Consider the following 14281-nt stretch of genomic DNA (forward strand, 5'->3'; position numbering starts at 1 on the left):
CGGAAGAATTTAATTTTTTTGTCTTTTTTCTGATGCCAAAAACGATGCGCTTAATTATCGTTTTTATTCAATTTGTTTGAAACACAATCTTCAATTGCTGGTAGTCATAATAGAATAATATATATTTATTGATTTGAAAACAAAAATCCATAGATCATTTCTCCAGCGTTTGTGCTTTTAAGTTTGTAAAAATATATCCGCATTTGACGTTTCTAAATTTTTGTAGATGAGGATTGGTTATTCGTATGATTTAGATTCATTGAACTATTGCTCTCATCTTTAGTGTGATTTTCACAATGTTTAGCCCAGTATAACCTCCGACCTTCTTCAGGTGTATCGTTACAGGAACTCGGGAATGTTTCTGCCGAACTCGGGAATTTGGACGGAATTTCGAGCGGAACATTTTATTACTTCTGGCGGTTAGCGTGCTCTTTTAACCCAGTGAAGTAAATACAAGGTTCCGCTCTAAATTCCGTTTAAATTCCCGATTTCGAAAGAAACATTCCCGAGTTTCGGGAAAGATATATATGATTAAGGTCGGAGATTATACTGGCCGAAACGTTGTGAAAATCACACTAAATATGAGAACAGTAGTCAAATGAATCCAAATAATACGAATATCAGCATTTCATATGTGCTTTTAAGGTAATCAAGAAAAAAAACAACTTTGTAGTTTAATATTTACAGATCTATACTTTTATAAGTATAATAATGTATAAATAATCGGAGTCGGAAGCTGTAATTGTTTCGGAATCGGAAATTTAATACGGAATCGGTAATCGTATCACAATTGGGAAAATATTGAAATCGTCAAATCACTAACGTACGTTATTCGATTATAGTTACACGTTTTATATAGTACCGCTATACAAGACTATTCTACTAATGTAGAACCCCATCATATAATAATATTTTCTGATCTGATTTCTTTATTCCTTGTGTATGCAATTTACAGTGCCGGTGCGGAATCTATACAGGCAATATACACCACGTCGTGTAGTATCTCTCCGTTCGGGAACCACCACATCATGGGCACGCATAAAATCCATAATGGTTTCAAGTGCACCAATGCCGCTGGGTATCAAATCACTTTTCCGGCTCTGTGATTCCATTGATTTCGAATTATACATCCTGAAATCGATTAATCTTCTCATCCTCAATAGAGACAATGTTCTGCTTCGCTGATGTAGGAACGTCAATTAGTGCTCACTGTTGTGCATCTTTCTAACTTTGGATCGACTGTGGAGATAATGATATCCTCACCTAATTATAATATTCATATTTCCTATCTCCCTGGTATTACGTATTGTTCTTCTGCTTTTTTTTTTTACTCACTAGAGGTTCTTAGAAAATCAATTTATTCTCAAGTGCAAACAATCCACACAGATTGCCAGTATTTCTTTGATATATACGTTGGAATCTGCGATCAGTTCATTCATATATATATATATATATATATATATATATATATATATATATATATATATATGTGTGTGTGTGTGTGTGTGTGTGCGTGTGTGTGTGTGTGTGTTTATTTCTTCATTACCGTTTTATCTGTTTAGTTACATATGTTTTGGTTACCGAATCGTATTAACGATCCAGTAAATTCGTCAGATTTTACTGGATCGTTAATACGATTCGGTAACCGAAACATGTGTAACTAAACAGATAAAACGGTAATAAAAACATAAAACAGATGTTTGCTCCGCAATAGTATTGAGCACTTTCTTCATGTTTTTACCAATGACCATTTTTGATATATATATATATTTTTTTTTACACAGTGATCACCACTTATCAAGGCCCGGAGGCCACTCAGGGATAGGGATTATTGCAAGTACATTACGTTAGTCTGGAGATTTGATGAAGTGTTTACTTAAGGGGGCGGTTCATTAGGTTTTTGTTAACGTTGGACTTGAAGACATCCAAGTTGCAATCCGGTGGGAAGCAGGCAGACGGAACAGAGTTCCACAGGCGTGCAGTTCTAAGAAAGAAGCTTCGTTCATGGAAGCCGCGTTTTGATTTAGGCACAGAGTCCATCTATGAATTCTGACGATGCTAGTTGGATTTTTCCTCTCTTTGAGGATTTTCCTCTATCTGAAACAATTTGTAAACTCATTCTTGACTCACAGTAATAAATTTCCTATATACTGCTCTGACTACACATTGAGCACTCTAGTCCGGTTTTTTCACCACTGGTAAATATATATATATATATATATATATATATATATATATATATACGCACACACGCACATATATATATATATAAATATATATATAGAGAGAGAGAGATAGAGAGGAGAGAAATATACAAAAAATAGATATATAGATAGATACATATATGTGTATGTATGTGTATTTAGACGACTGATGTCAATTTGTGCCAGCGCCAATTCACTCTACACTTTTCTGGATTCCTATTAATACAAGTTCTACATCTCATTTCCAACACTTTTAACATATGGCTTATTTATGCGAAAGATTTAGCCTGTTCTTTTTTATGACATTCTTGTTTTTTTTCATTTGACCTACTCATGATATTTTTATTACAAGGTTTATAATATCTCAAGCGAAGCATTTCAATAATCAGGTTCTGCCATTTCCATCAAGGGGCACGATTTATATTTATTTGCTTGTGATCATCATATGTTAGCATTAGCTATAATTTCCTTGTCAGAGACCTATGTTAAAATATCTTGCAATGCTTTTCATTTCATCTAATTCTTTTCTAGGCAAAAGTTTCCCTATATTCTTGTACATTTTTCATTCAGCATAACTAAACATTGTGATAATTGATTACATTTGATCCATAGATGATACTGTTTTACACGATATTTATATTTAAAATTCTTGGAATGCCTTGTTATGTTTGCATGATTATGACGCATATTGGTTACGTGTCGAAATGAAGAAACATCGCTTTGAGGTCGTGTGTACAAGAATCTTGAATATAATCGACTGATATCAGAAAGTAGTTGGTTCTTTAAATAACCGAAATATTACAATTTATTTTAATTTAGATAATTTGTCTAATTTCTGAGTCTGTAGATTTCATGAGGCCCAAGTTTTTCGCTAATTCTTTCTTCGTTGTCTCATCGCTCCCAAACCATTTAAATCATATCTGATTTATACTGCGCAAGCCTTTTCTAGTCTCACACAAAAACACGCGTTCACATTTCAAGCTATATTACTTGTCACATACATACGCGCACACAAACATTCGCGCGCACGTCCACACACGTACATATATTCACGTTCACGTCTATATACACACACATTCACGTCTATATACACACACTCTAACGTACACACATGTACTCACACACGCGCTCACATATACGCACACAAGGACAACGCCACTTCCCCTTTCAAAGGAAATACACACATGCACAAAAGACCACCGGAAACAAGTATAAAAGAAAGAGCAATAAGCGGCTTCTTCCTTTTTAGGACCAGCTTTTGAGCTGTACGGTCTACGGACCGACAGCGTGCTTTTTCGGCATGCGCGCACGCGCTAAGCCTCACATCACTTGCTACTATGTGGGAGAAAAAGCCAACAGACAATACGTACACTTTATACGCTTTCTATCTCCATAACCTGGATTGACTTTCTCACTCTATCTCCCCATTCGGCTTTGGTCCATCAATACAGACATGTGCACGACTCTCTACTCTCTCTTTCTACAGGGCGGTTTGCCACTTCGCGTTTCTCTATTGCATTCCCCTTTCCTTCCACGCGCGTAGTCGTCAACGGCTGAATGAACACGTGTACACTCAAGACTTTCATTTCTCAACAGAAAATAAACGAGATGTTTATGTTATTCCAGCATTTGAGTTCTTTGTTTTCTTCATTCAATTCGTTTCATTATTTTTTTCTTGTAACGAGTTTAGGGTATTTATATCCTAGTTTTCTACAATACACTAATGCTTATATATAATTGCATTTTTGTCGATTATGAGATTATAGTAATTATTACGAGTGTCGTTTCTAACGTTTTTATTCTATGTACTAAATAGCTGAATTTATGAACATTATTTTGCCAAAAATATTTTCTTTGGTGAGATAAACATTTAATGAAAAATATATAGAATGAAGACAAAGTTTGAATTTTTGTTTTCCTTGTTGAATAATAAATTTGTCGTAAACTTTTTAATTTACTTAATTTAATTTCAAATTGCCATTTATACGTTTTCCCTATAACATATATTAATCTTTTTCATATGGCCGAGATTATCTTAGAAATACTGATATTAGTTTTTATATGAACTTATGTTTACAACATTATAGATCTGTAATCTAAACATTGCAACATTTCAGATTATAGAAATCATTATGAAGGTCGTTTAAAAAATAAACCTTTTTTAAGTAAAATAGTTAAATCAATACGAAAATATGAGTGTTACCATTTTGTAATATATATATATATATGTATATATATATATATGCAAATATAAATATCTATATATAAAGCTGAACGTTTGTGTGTGTGTCTTTTTTTTTTTTTTTTTTTTTCTACAAAGGCATCACCACATTATCAAGGCCCAGAGGCCACTCAAGGATAAGGGTTAAAGAGTGTACAGTAGAAATTGGTCAATATAGTAATCATTAGTAATGAAAATTTGGTAAATTTAATAACTTATATGGAACGGCTCATCAAGAACTTATTTACTTTAGACTTGAACACAACCATATTGTAGTCAGCCGGAAAGCAGGAAAACGGAAGACAATTCCACAGGCGTGCAGTTCTAAGAAAGAAGCTTTGTTCATGGAATCTACGTTTAGGTTTAGGCACAGATAAAGAGTGGGGGAAATTATTGATAGTGTTTGCAGCTAGACGAGTGTTTCTTGTGAAAGTTTGGCGAGGGGGGACCAAAGATTGAAGCTCAGTTGAACACTTTCCATGAAAATAACGATACATCAGAGACAAACTCGCAACATCTCTTCTGTGAGATAGAGGTTGCAAGGAGGAGAAAAGGACATCTCCTACGAGGCTACGAAGTCTATTTTGAACTCTATCAAGGCAGGACAAGTCCTTTCTAGCAGCTCCTGCCCAGATGTGGCAACAGTATTCCATCCTTGGACGTACCTGGCTCTTATATAGATAGAGAATAGCATCAGCAGTGAGATATCTACTGGATCGATAGAAAGATCCCACCATTTTTCCAGCGGCCTTGGCAACAGATTTGATATACGTGTTCCATTTAAGATCAGGAGTAATGGTCAAGCCCAGAAGCTTGTCAAAACTTGAGGCCTCCTGAAGACGAGAGCCATTCATTTCAATTGATGACAAATGTGGATTAGAATGTTGATGATGTAAAGAGAGAAGCTTGGTTTTAGATGCATTAAAAGTAACCAGCCACTCCTTTCCCCATTTTACTACGTGCTCAAGATCAGAGGAGAGAGAATTGGAGAGAACTTGGTCGTTTACTGTCTTAGATGTGGTACCATAAATGGTAGTGTCGTCAGCATAAATGTCTACAAATGATGTAAGGATATGATTTGGAAGATCATTAATGTAGATCAGGAAAAGAGTTGGGCCCAGGATGGATCCCTGAGGGACACCGGCATTAATACTGTGAGCTTCTGATTTTTGCCCCTCAACTACTACTCTTATGAACCTATCAGAAAGAAATGATTTAATAATTGAGAAGACTTTTCCAGCTATACCATAGCTAGCGATCTTATGAAGTAAACCTTTATGCCATACCCTATCAAAGGCTTTAGATATGTCAAGAGCAATTGCTCTAGAAAGATTGCCACCGTCGAGAGATTTGCTAATCCTATGCGATATAACTGTAATGACATCTGCTGTAGATCTAGCAGAACGGAAACCATATTGAGTGTCACTAAGAAGGTTATTTTTGTTGAGATGTTTGATTACTTCTGTATTTAACACAGATTCTAGCAACTTACTCATGACGCACAGGAGACTTATTGGCCTGTACTGAGAGGGGGATGAGCGATCACCTGAATTCTTAAATACAGGGCATACTGATGAGGTTTTCCAGGGAGATGGGAAACTATTCTCCTTAAGACAACGTTTAAACAGTTTTGTAAGTATGGGCGCTAATTCAGGTTGAAGTTTTTTTAGTACTATAATTGGAATACCATCAGGGCCAGTTGCTTTACTCGAATCAAGGTTTTTGATTAGCTTGGCAACATCACGTACAGATATACGTATATCACATAGCGTGTTTTCTGATACAGGAGGAAATATTGGGGGTTGGCGGTCTTGGTCGCAAAGGGTAGAATTTGCTGCAAAGTTCTTGACAAAGAGTTTGGCTTTGTCTGATGCTGACGAGATTACCTCAGGTCCATTGATAATAGTTGGGATGGAGCACACGCTTCTGTTCAGGATTCTGTTTGCTATTTGCCAAAACTGGTGGGAACCAAGCCGCTGCTCAGCTACTTTGGACTTAACAGATTGAGCATACAACTCTCTTGCGTTCCTTATTACTTTCTTACAATGGTTGCTGGCAGTCCTGAAAACGGCTTTAGTTTCCATACATCTATTACGTTTGAAGCAGTGGAAAAAGTGATTTCTGTGCGCAATGGCAGCAGCACATTCTGGAGAGAACCATGGCTGGCTGTTAGGTTTTTTCTGAAACTTTTTAGAGGGTATGAAATGGTCAATACCTACAATTAGCCATTCAGTTAGGTCTAATACTATAGAGGACACATCCTTTTTAAACATGGAATGCAGAGGTAGATCAGATATAAATGTACGGAAGCTATCCCAGTCAGCCTTAGTGTATCGATATACTGTACGATGAAGAGGTACGTCTGGGGACTTATTACATTTCATTTTTATCTTAATTGATACAACAGAGTGGTCGGAAGATCCAAGAGGCGACAGAACAGAAACTGAACATAGTTCAGGGCAAGTTGTGAGAAAAAGGTCTAGTAGGCTCGCATACTGGCCATCATTATCGGGCACACGGGTAGGTTCCTGAACAATCTGAGTGAGGTCATAGGCAATGGAGAAATCATGACAGAACCTCCCCTCATCATCGGTCTTGTTTGAGTGGGTCAACCATTCAACGTTGTGAACATTGAAGTCTCCACATACGTGAATGTTAGCTGAAGGATAAGTAGAAAGGACTTGGTCAATTTTCTCAGATATGCTTTGAAAGATAGTAACTCCACTGTTGTGGGGGCGATAGAGAGTAAATATAAATGCAGTAGTGTGAGCTAAAGCAACCCGGAAGCACATATAGGGTAAGTTAGGATCTTCCCTGGAGATGTCCCTCCCACATGGAAAGCTATCTTTAATATAGGCACATATTCCATGCCCATGGCGATCTTGGGGGTCAGATTTAGAAGTTAAGTTAGAGTATCCTGAAATTGCAAACTCATCTAGGGAAATATCCTGTCCAATGCCAGTTTCACTTAAAAATAAAAGGTCTGGTTTAGTCTCCTGTAATTGGGTTTCAACCTCTGGAAGGTTAGAACGAAGACCCCTGATGTTGGAGAAGGAGACATGGTAGTAGGGGTCTACGTTGGAAGTTGGGGAACCGGGTTTAATCGTGTATTTTTTCTTGAAACTTGTCATGATGAAATTTTGGAATTTGTGGACTAGGTCGACGGATTTACTTAGAGCAGGACAGAGAGGGGAAATTAAGAGAGAAAAAGAAACGAAGAATTTTTTTTTATTTTTTATTTGTAGTTAATGATAAGGTAAAGCCGTAACAATTACCCACTAGTATGGCATCGAGAGGCCCCACCAGAAGCTACTGCATGGTCCAGAATCCATTCACCAAATGGCAATACAGCAGCCCCAGTACTTTGCACCTGCTGATAGGACAGCCTCCTTAGTGGTTAATCCAAGGTTCGGGTCCCTGACTATCAGGCGGATAACGTCAGCCCAGACAAAACGTTTACCTCCAGCACCCTTACTAGTGACATGGCTACAAGGATAGACATAGAAACAGAAAATTTCCGCCATCTCAGCCAACTGTTCGCAAAAATACTGCCAACCTAGAAAACAGCTTTTTCTTCTCCCTTTGTCCGAAAAATCACTCATTTAAAAAAAAATGAGGACTGACACGAATAGGCTCCTATATGCTTGACTATTATAGAAAACTGATCACATATAATGATAGAATATGTATCGAGACACAGAAATAGGTATGTTTGATCTGGCATAATAATGATTCATTAAAATTGTGGGGTCTCCGTACGCGCCTTGTCCACAAGGTATGGAAATAAAAAATTTAAAAGTAAAAAAAAAAACGTTTACAAGTGTTTTTGATATAGATGTACATACTAATACTTTGATAAGTATGTTTTAACTTAAATAGGGATGGTATAATACAATTTGGGGGTCTGCGTTCGCGCATAACCTCCATAGAATGGCAATAGGCACAAACTTTAATATAGCCTTTTAATATGTATCTGCGTAAGTATACTTTGATAATTATGCTTCAGTTTGAAGAAATATGGTATAATAAAATTGTGGGGTGTTCGTTCGCGCCTGACCTCCATAGAATGGAAATATGTCACAAAGTTTAACAATGTTTTTTAATATAGATCCACAGAATATTGTGATAAGTGTTTCAGTGTGAACAGGTATGGTATAATAAATTATGGGGTTTATCTATTTTATTTTTACTTTCATCATATTTTGCTTTGGTTTTGATACCCCCAAATTCGAAGCTATCTCTTTACAACCCTTCCTTTTCATAACCTATCATACTTTCATAAATCAGAGTCCATTTTCGGTAGGCTGTTTTTCAACCCAGTCAACGACGAGTACATTTGCTAGTACATATAAAAATGAGTAACAGCTCATAAAATTTTTTAGAATACTCGAGGATAAGAGTTGTAATTTTTAGTTTAAATATATATATATATATTTATATATATATATATATATATATATATATTGAAACTAAAACCCACATATATATATAAACTAACATAAAAAAAAACCCAACCTAGACTTAAACCAGGTCAAGAAACTAGATATCCAGGCTAAATAGAGCACACACAAAGAAACAGGTTAACCAGAGGTCAAATAGACCTTTGTCCGGTAAGTGCATCTTCATTGGTTGATAGGAAGGGCGCGGTAAATACTAGAAAGCTGATTGACTAACTAAGATCTCAATAGAAGGTGCGTATATAAAAACGAAAGACAACCACAAAGTTCGCGTATTAGCCTGAAGAGTCCTAGAGTGGATGAAACGCGGAATATTCAGTGTAGCTTAATCCTCATATATATTTCACAACTTACTATATATATATATATATATATATATATATATATATATATATATATATTGTATAGACTTAAGTTTATTCATACAATTTTTCCTAATACGTGAGTATAACTAAGTAGTAGTTGAGAAATCTTTCTGCAGTTTAGAGCTACACAGTCTTACATGTTTTATTTCAGCAGGAGGTTTTCACGCCATTACGATAAAAATCAACAATTGTACATAATAGACAATTTATGATTGGATACAGTTTATATATATATATATATATATATATATATATGCATATATATATATATATATATATATATATATATATATATATATATATATATGAAGAAAAATGGCAACCAATGTTTCAAAGTGGCTTTAATTGTTTTTCAAGTTCAAAGTCAAATAACATTGCATTTCATTATTAACTTTCCTGTCTAGAAAATGGCGTCGCTATCTGAATGCAACACTATCTGTCGACTTTGTGCGTAGAGACGATCTGCTCTAGGAATACGCGCGTGATCTTTATTTATATAAGAAAGTATTTGTATTTTCACATATAAATACAAGCTGTGCCTTTTATATACGTGTATCTACAAGCGCATTGGCTTGTATATAATGTAGTGGTAATTATGTTCCTCTTTTCTTGCATATATTTTTCGTCTCTTAACTGTCGCTGCTGTATGGGTAATTTTCAAACAGAATGCATAACAACTATTGACAATGACAACTTACACAAACAGTCTACACCAAATGGGCAGATAACATTGTCGCTGAGATTACCAGCAAAAAAACACATATCTTCACAAAGTTACTTTTATGCTTCCTGAAATTAAAGATACTTTTCATCCGAAACGAGAAACACCAAGATGGGAATTATATTGGAATATAATCATTTATTTCCCAGCTGGACTACCTGCAATGGAGTTGGGTATACTTCTCACAAGTCTACATTTTTCCATCGCCCCTTTGACTTCTACTGGCGCCAAGTCTAACGTTGGAGCACAAGACACTCGTCTTTCCGCTTACGTGTTGAGGATTGAACTAATCTCTCTACGTGTATCTCTAAACTATGTTTATATGTTATTAACTCCAGGCGACCAAAGACACAAATCGGAAGATCCACCCTCGTTCCATATTTTGGTTATGTTAGTTTGCATTCTTCTCATCAAGTTACAATTTTTGGAACAATTTGAACATAAATAATGTTTATCCTAAAAAATACCCTTCGTTTTGATAACATTCTTCTGTTTCTATTTTTAAAAATATCAAGACAGATCATAATAATAATGGTCCAGCAAACATAGCGTTGCATAGGCCAGCTATGCAACACATAGGTATATAAATAGGTAAATAGATAGATACGGTCGGTCGAAAATTATGTCACAAATAAATATTTTAACATACATTGCATTGAGACAAATATTTACGATGGCCATTGCAAAAGTAATGCCTCTTATAAATTCATTCCACCCGAATGGATCAACGCAGAGTGCAAATTATGATAACTGAATTTATCCATTTACGACCTGAAAATTTCATAGCTATTGATGGTATGAAGCAACCCCCGTCAGGTGCGTACGTTAGAATCAGAGATATATCGTTTAATTCCTCAATGCATTCAAAATTGAACCGATTCAATGACGCTTGTTGAACATTTACAGCGCCGATGCATTTGCTTTCAGTACAGTTAGGAGATAGATTCGTGGATTTCAGGATAGCAATATAACTGTGAGTAACAAGTAAAACTCCGTACTTTTCCGACCTAGGCATCAAAAGAGGCTGGTAAAATAGTGGTTAAGGTTGGGGTTAAAATGAATTCACAATATCTGTAACTTAGGGATTAGTCGCGATAATTGATTGTACCTATTTACTATGCCTCCCCACGGGACAGAGTTAGACACTAGGGTCGTTTTTTAACGTGGAGAAAAGGTACAAAAATAAAAATTGTCTCAGTCGTGAAGGATTTCTCCTCCACCGAAAGAGAACAAGAAATAGAAGTGCGGCACCTGAAGAACAGATACTACACTTTGATCTTGTCCTGAATTGATTGTAATCGAGTATAACAAAATGGTTGAAGGAATTTATGACGAGAAAATTTGGGTTTGTGGCATTTTATTCGTACAATTTACAATTCTTTCTTTGTTTTAAATATAAATGAAGAAAGACTATTTTGTTTTTAAATGTTTGATATTTAAATATTCGTGTTGGTCTAAGGAGAATGACGATGATGAAGATAAAGACACTTCAATAAATCATCAACAGAATACAAACTGTTTTTTTTATTCTTACGCTAAACCAACCATTAACCTAAACTAACCCTAGCTTAAGACTAAACCAAGTTTTTATCTCACTTCTGATGCAATTATCTATCTATATAAGAGCCAGATACGTCCAAGGATGGAGTACTGTTGCCACATATAGGCAGGAGCTGCTAGAAAAGACTTGTCCTGCCTTGATAGTGTTCAAAATAGAATTCGTGGCCTGGTGGGAGATGTCCTTTTCTCTTCGCTGCAACCTCTATCTCACAGAAGAGATGTTGCGAGTTTGTCTCTGCTTTATCGTTATTTTCATGGAAAGTGTTTGACTGAGCTTCAATCTATGGTCCCCCCTCGCCAAACTTTCACAAGGAACACTAGACTAGCTGAAAACTATCAATAATTTTCCCCACTCTTTATCTGTACCTAAACCTAAACATAGATTCCATGACCAAAGCTTCTTTCTTAGAACTGCACGCCTGTGGAATTGTCTTCCGTTTTCCTGCTTTCCAGCTGTCTATAATATGGTTGTCTTCAAGTCCAACGTGAACAATTTTCTGATGAGCCGTTCCATGGAATCGAAAGAAAATTTTAAGGACGTTTTTAGATTATCTGATCAATAAAGACATACTGAAACATGTTTTAGTGTTACAAACCTTAAATGAAAAATTGTTTTTTGACCCGATATTGAATTGAAGGAAAATATTAAAGATGTCTTTATATTCTGTGATGAATAAAAATTTATTAAAACTTGTTTTAGTGTCACAAATCTTAACACATCAATCTATCTAGAGAAAAATATAAACTGAACGCAGAGAGAGGGGGAGAGATACATATATAATCGCTCTATAATAAAGTTCGATAATCTGCTTCCAACACAAATCGCTCAGACCTCAACTCATAAGCAACTAATGGGTTATTACCTTATCTTAATCAACCGTTTGCCTTGAAGGTAATATCGTCTAAGCATAAGTTTTTTTTTAAATATTTCTCAATTATATATGTCTCAGACATTTCTTTCTGAATGATTGATTGCTTTTCTTTGATAAAACTTTATTTACTCTCGTGATTATTTCGTTATTTTTTTTTATTATTAGAAACGATGCTTACGAGTTTGTAATAATCAAGCGAACTATTTACCGTAACAAATCGGTGAGAATTAGCACCGATATACCTTTTACGTATTGAAAATTCTTATTGTTCAAGAACTATCAAGCATTTAAGTTGGCCTACGTTAAACACGTACTCGACAAAACATGGTGCATTTTCCTGCATTTGGTAACAATTTTTATCTATAATAAACGTTATGTTTTCGCCAAATATTGCATTTGATTCATTTCCTTGTATATATCAAAATATCCATCGTCAACATTTTATGCTTTAATATTCGGCTATTCATGTCGGTTCATATCTAGAACGATCATTGACCATTTTATTTTATTTTTCTTCCTAAACAATGCATATTGCCTCCTAGAAGGTAAGGTGCTACTATTTAACGTCATGTCAAACGGGTTAATGTGATGAGTTAAGCAGCGGGTTGTCTTTTCAATTGACATATAAGCTTCTGCAGATTAGCACAGGCAAAGAAACAGGTAACAGGGAAAGAATTCTAGAGTCTATCAGAATAAGAGAGCGAAACTGTAAGACGCAATAGCATTTCAGCATCTAGAATCCTCAGCACTGAAGAGGTGGAGCGGGAATATTGCTTGTCGAGTGTATGTAGGTATAGGGACAAGGGTGCAACACTGCAACGATTTGACAGAGGTTGAAGCTTGGACGACAGTGTGGGACCTATTAGATGTTAACTTTTTCGGGGCTCAGTCTAAGAGTAAGGTGCTTCTTTTAGATGCACCGACCTATATATGGCAACATTGCTCAGTGTATGGGAAAATCGGTGATTTGTAAATAAAAAAGATGCTCTCTGGTGTGATTAATTTTCTAGTACGCTATGAGGCAACCTTCTTGTTGAAACGAACCAACTATTTAATGCATTTCACAAAACAACAAAATCACTTATGGCAATTCAAACCGTCACTTTATATAATTTCCGTTATAGTAGGGTTGCAAGAACTATGGTTCAACTTAAATTATTTCCTTGATTTACTTTGTAGGACTGTTGCATTGTTGTTCCGAAGCAACGCCAAAAATTTTGCTGGTCGATTATTATTGTTTCGTAGTCAAAATGGAATGTCAGCTAAAGTAGGTATTTGAGAATCAAATATTTATTCACAATAAATCGGAATGTTACCAAGCAGAGAAATTGAAGCTGACAAATTTAGCAATTTCTAGGTAAACGTTTATTTCCTCACACCTGACCAGATTCTGACACTTGTCATGGTCAGCATTCAATCACTCAGAAGCTGACTATTCAAGATATCTGTTAGTGATAACAGCTATACAATGTTTATTCCAAAAGTGTGTATGTCGAGTCTATCATGTGACATTACATTTTATCAAATAAGTCGGCCATAGCGTGATTCTTTGTTTAATGAGTGTTGCATTGTTGGTTCCGGGTTAATGTCAGAAGGTGTGTTTTTCGATTATTATTGTGTTTAGCAGTCAAAATGGAACGTCAGCTAAAGTAGATATTTTAGAATTTACAATAAATCAGAGTGTTTTTTTTTTTTATTATTACATTTTCACCCCAAACAAGGCAAATTGCCACTTTGGTGTAGGGGGCTACTATCAGGGGAAACAACTACTGGGGTATTATGTAGGGATTTGGGCAGCAAGGTGTCGTTTCACGTTACACTTGAACTTCTGCACGTCAGTACTGTTGGGGAAGCAGGGACCTGGAATGGAATTCCAGAGTC

This window comes from Euprymna scolopes, chromosome 35 (genome assembly GCF_053919585.1).
Source record: "Euprymna scolopes isolate OS-2025 chromosome 35, ASM5391958v1, whole genome shotgun sequence".
NCBI lineage: Eukaryota > Metazoa > Mollusca > Cephalopoda > Sepiida > Sepiolidae > Euprymna > Euprymna scolopes.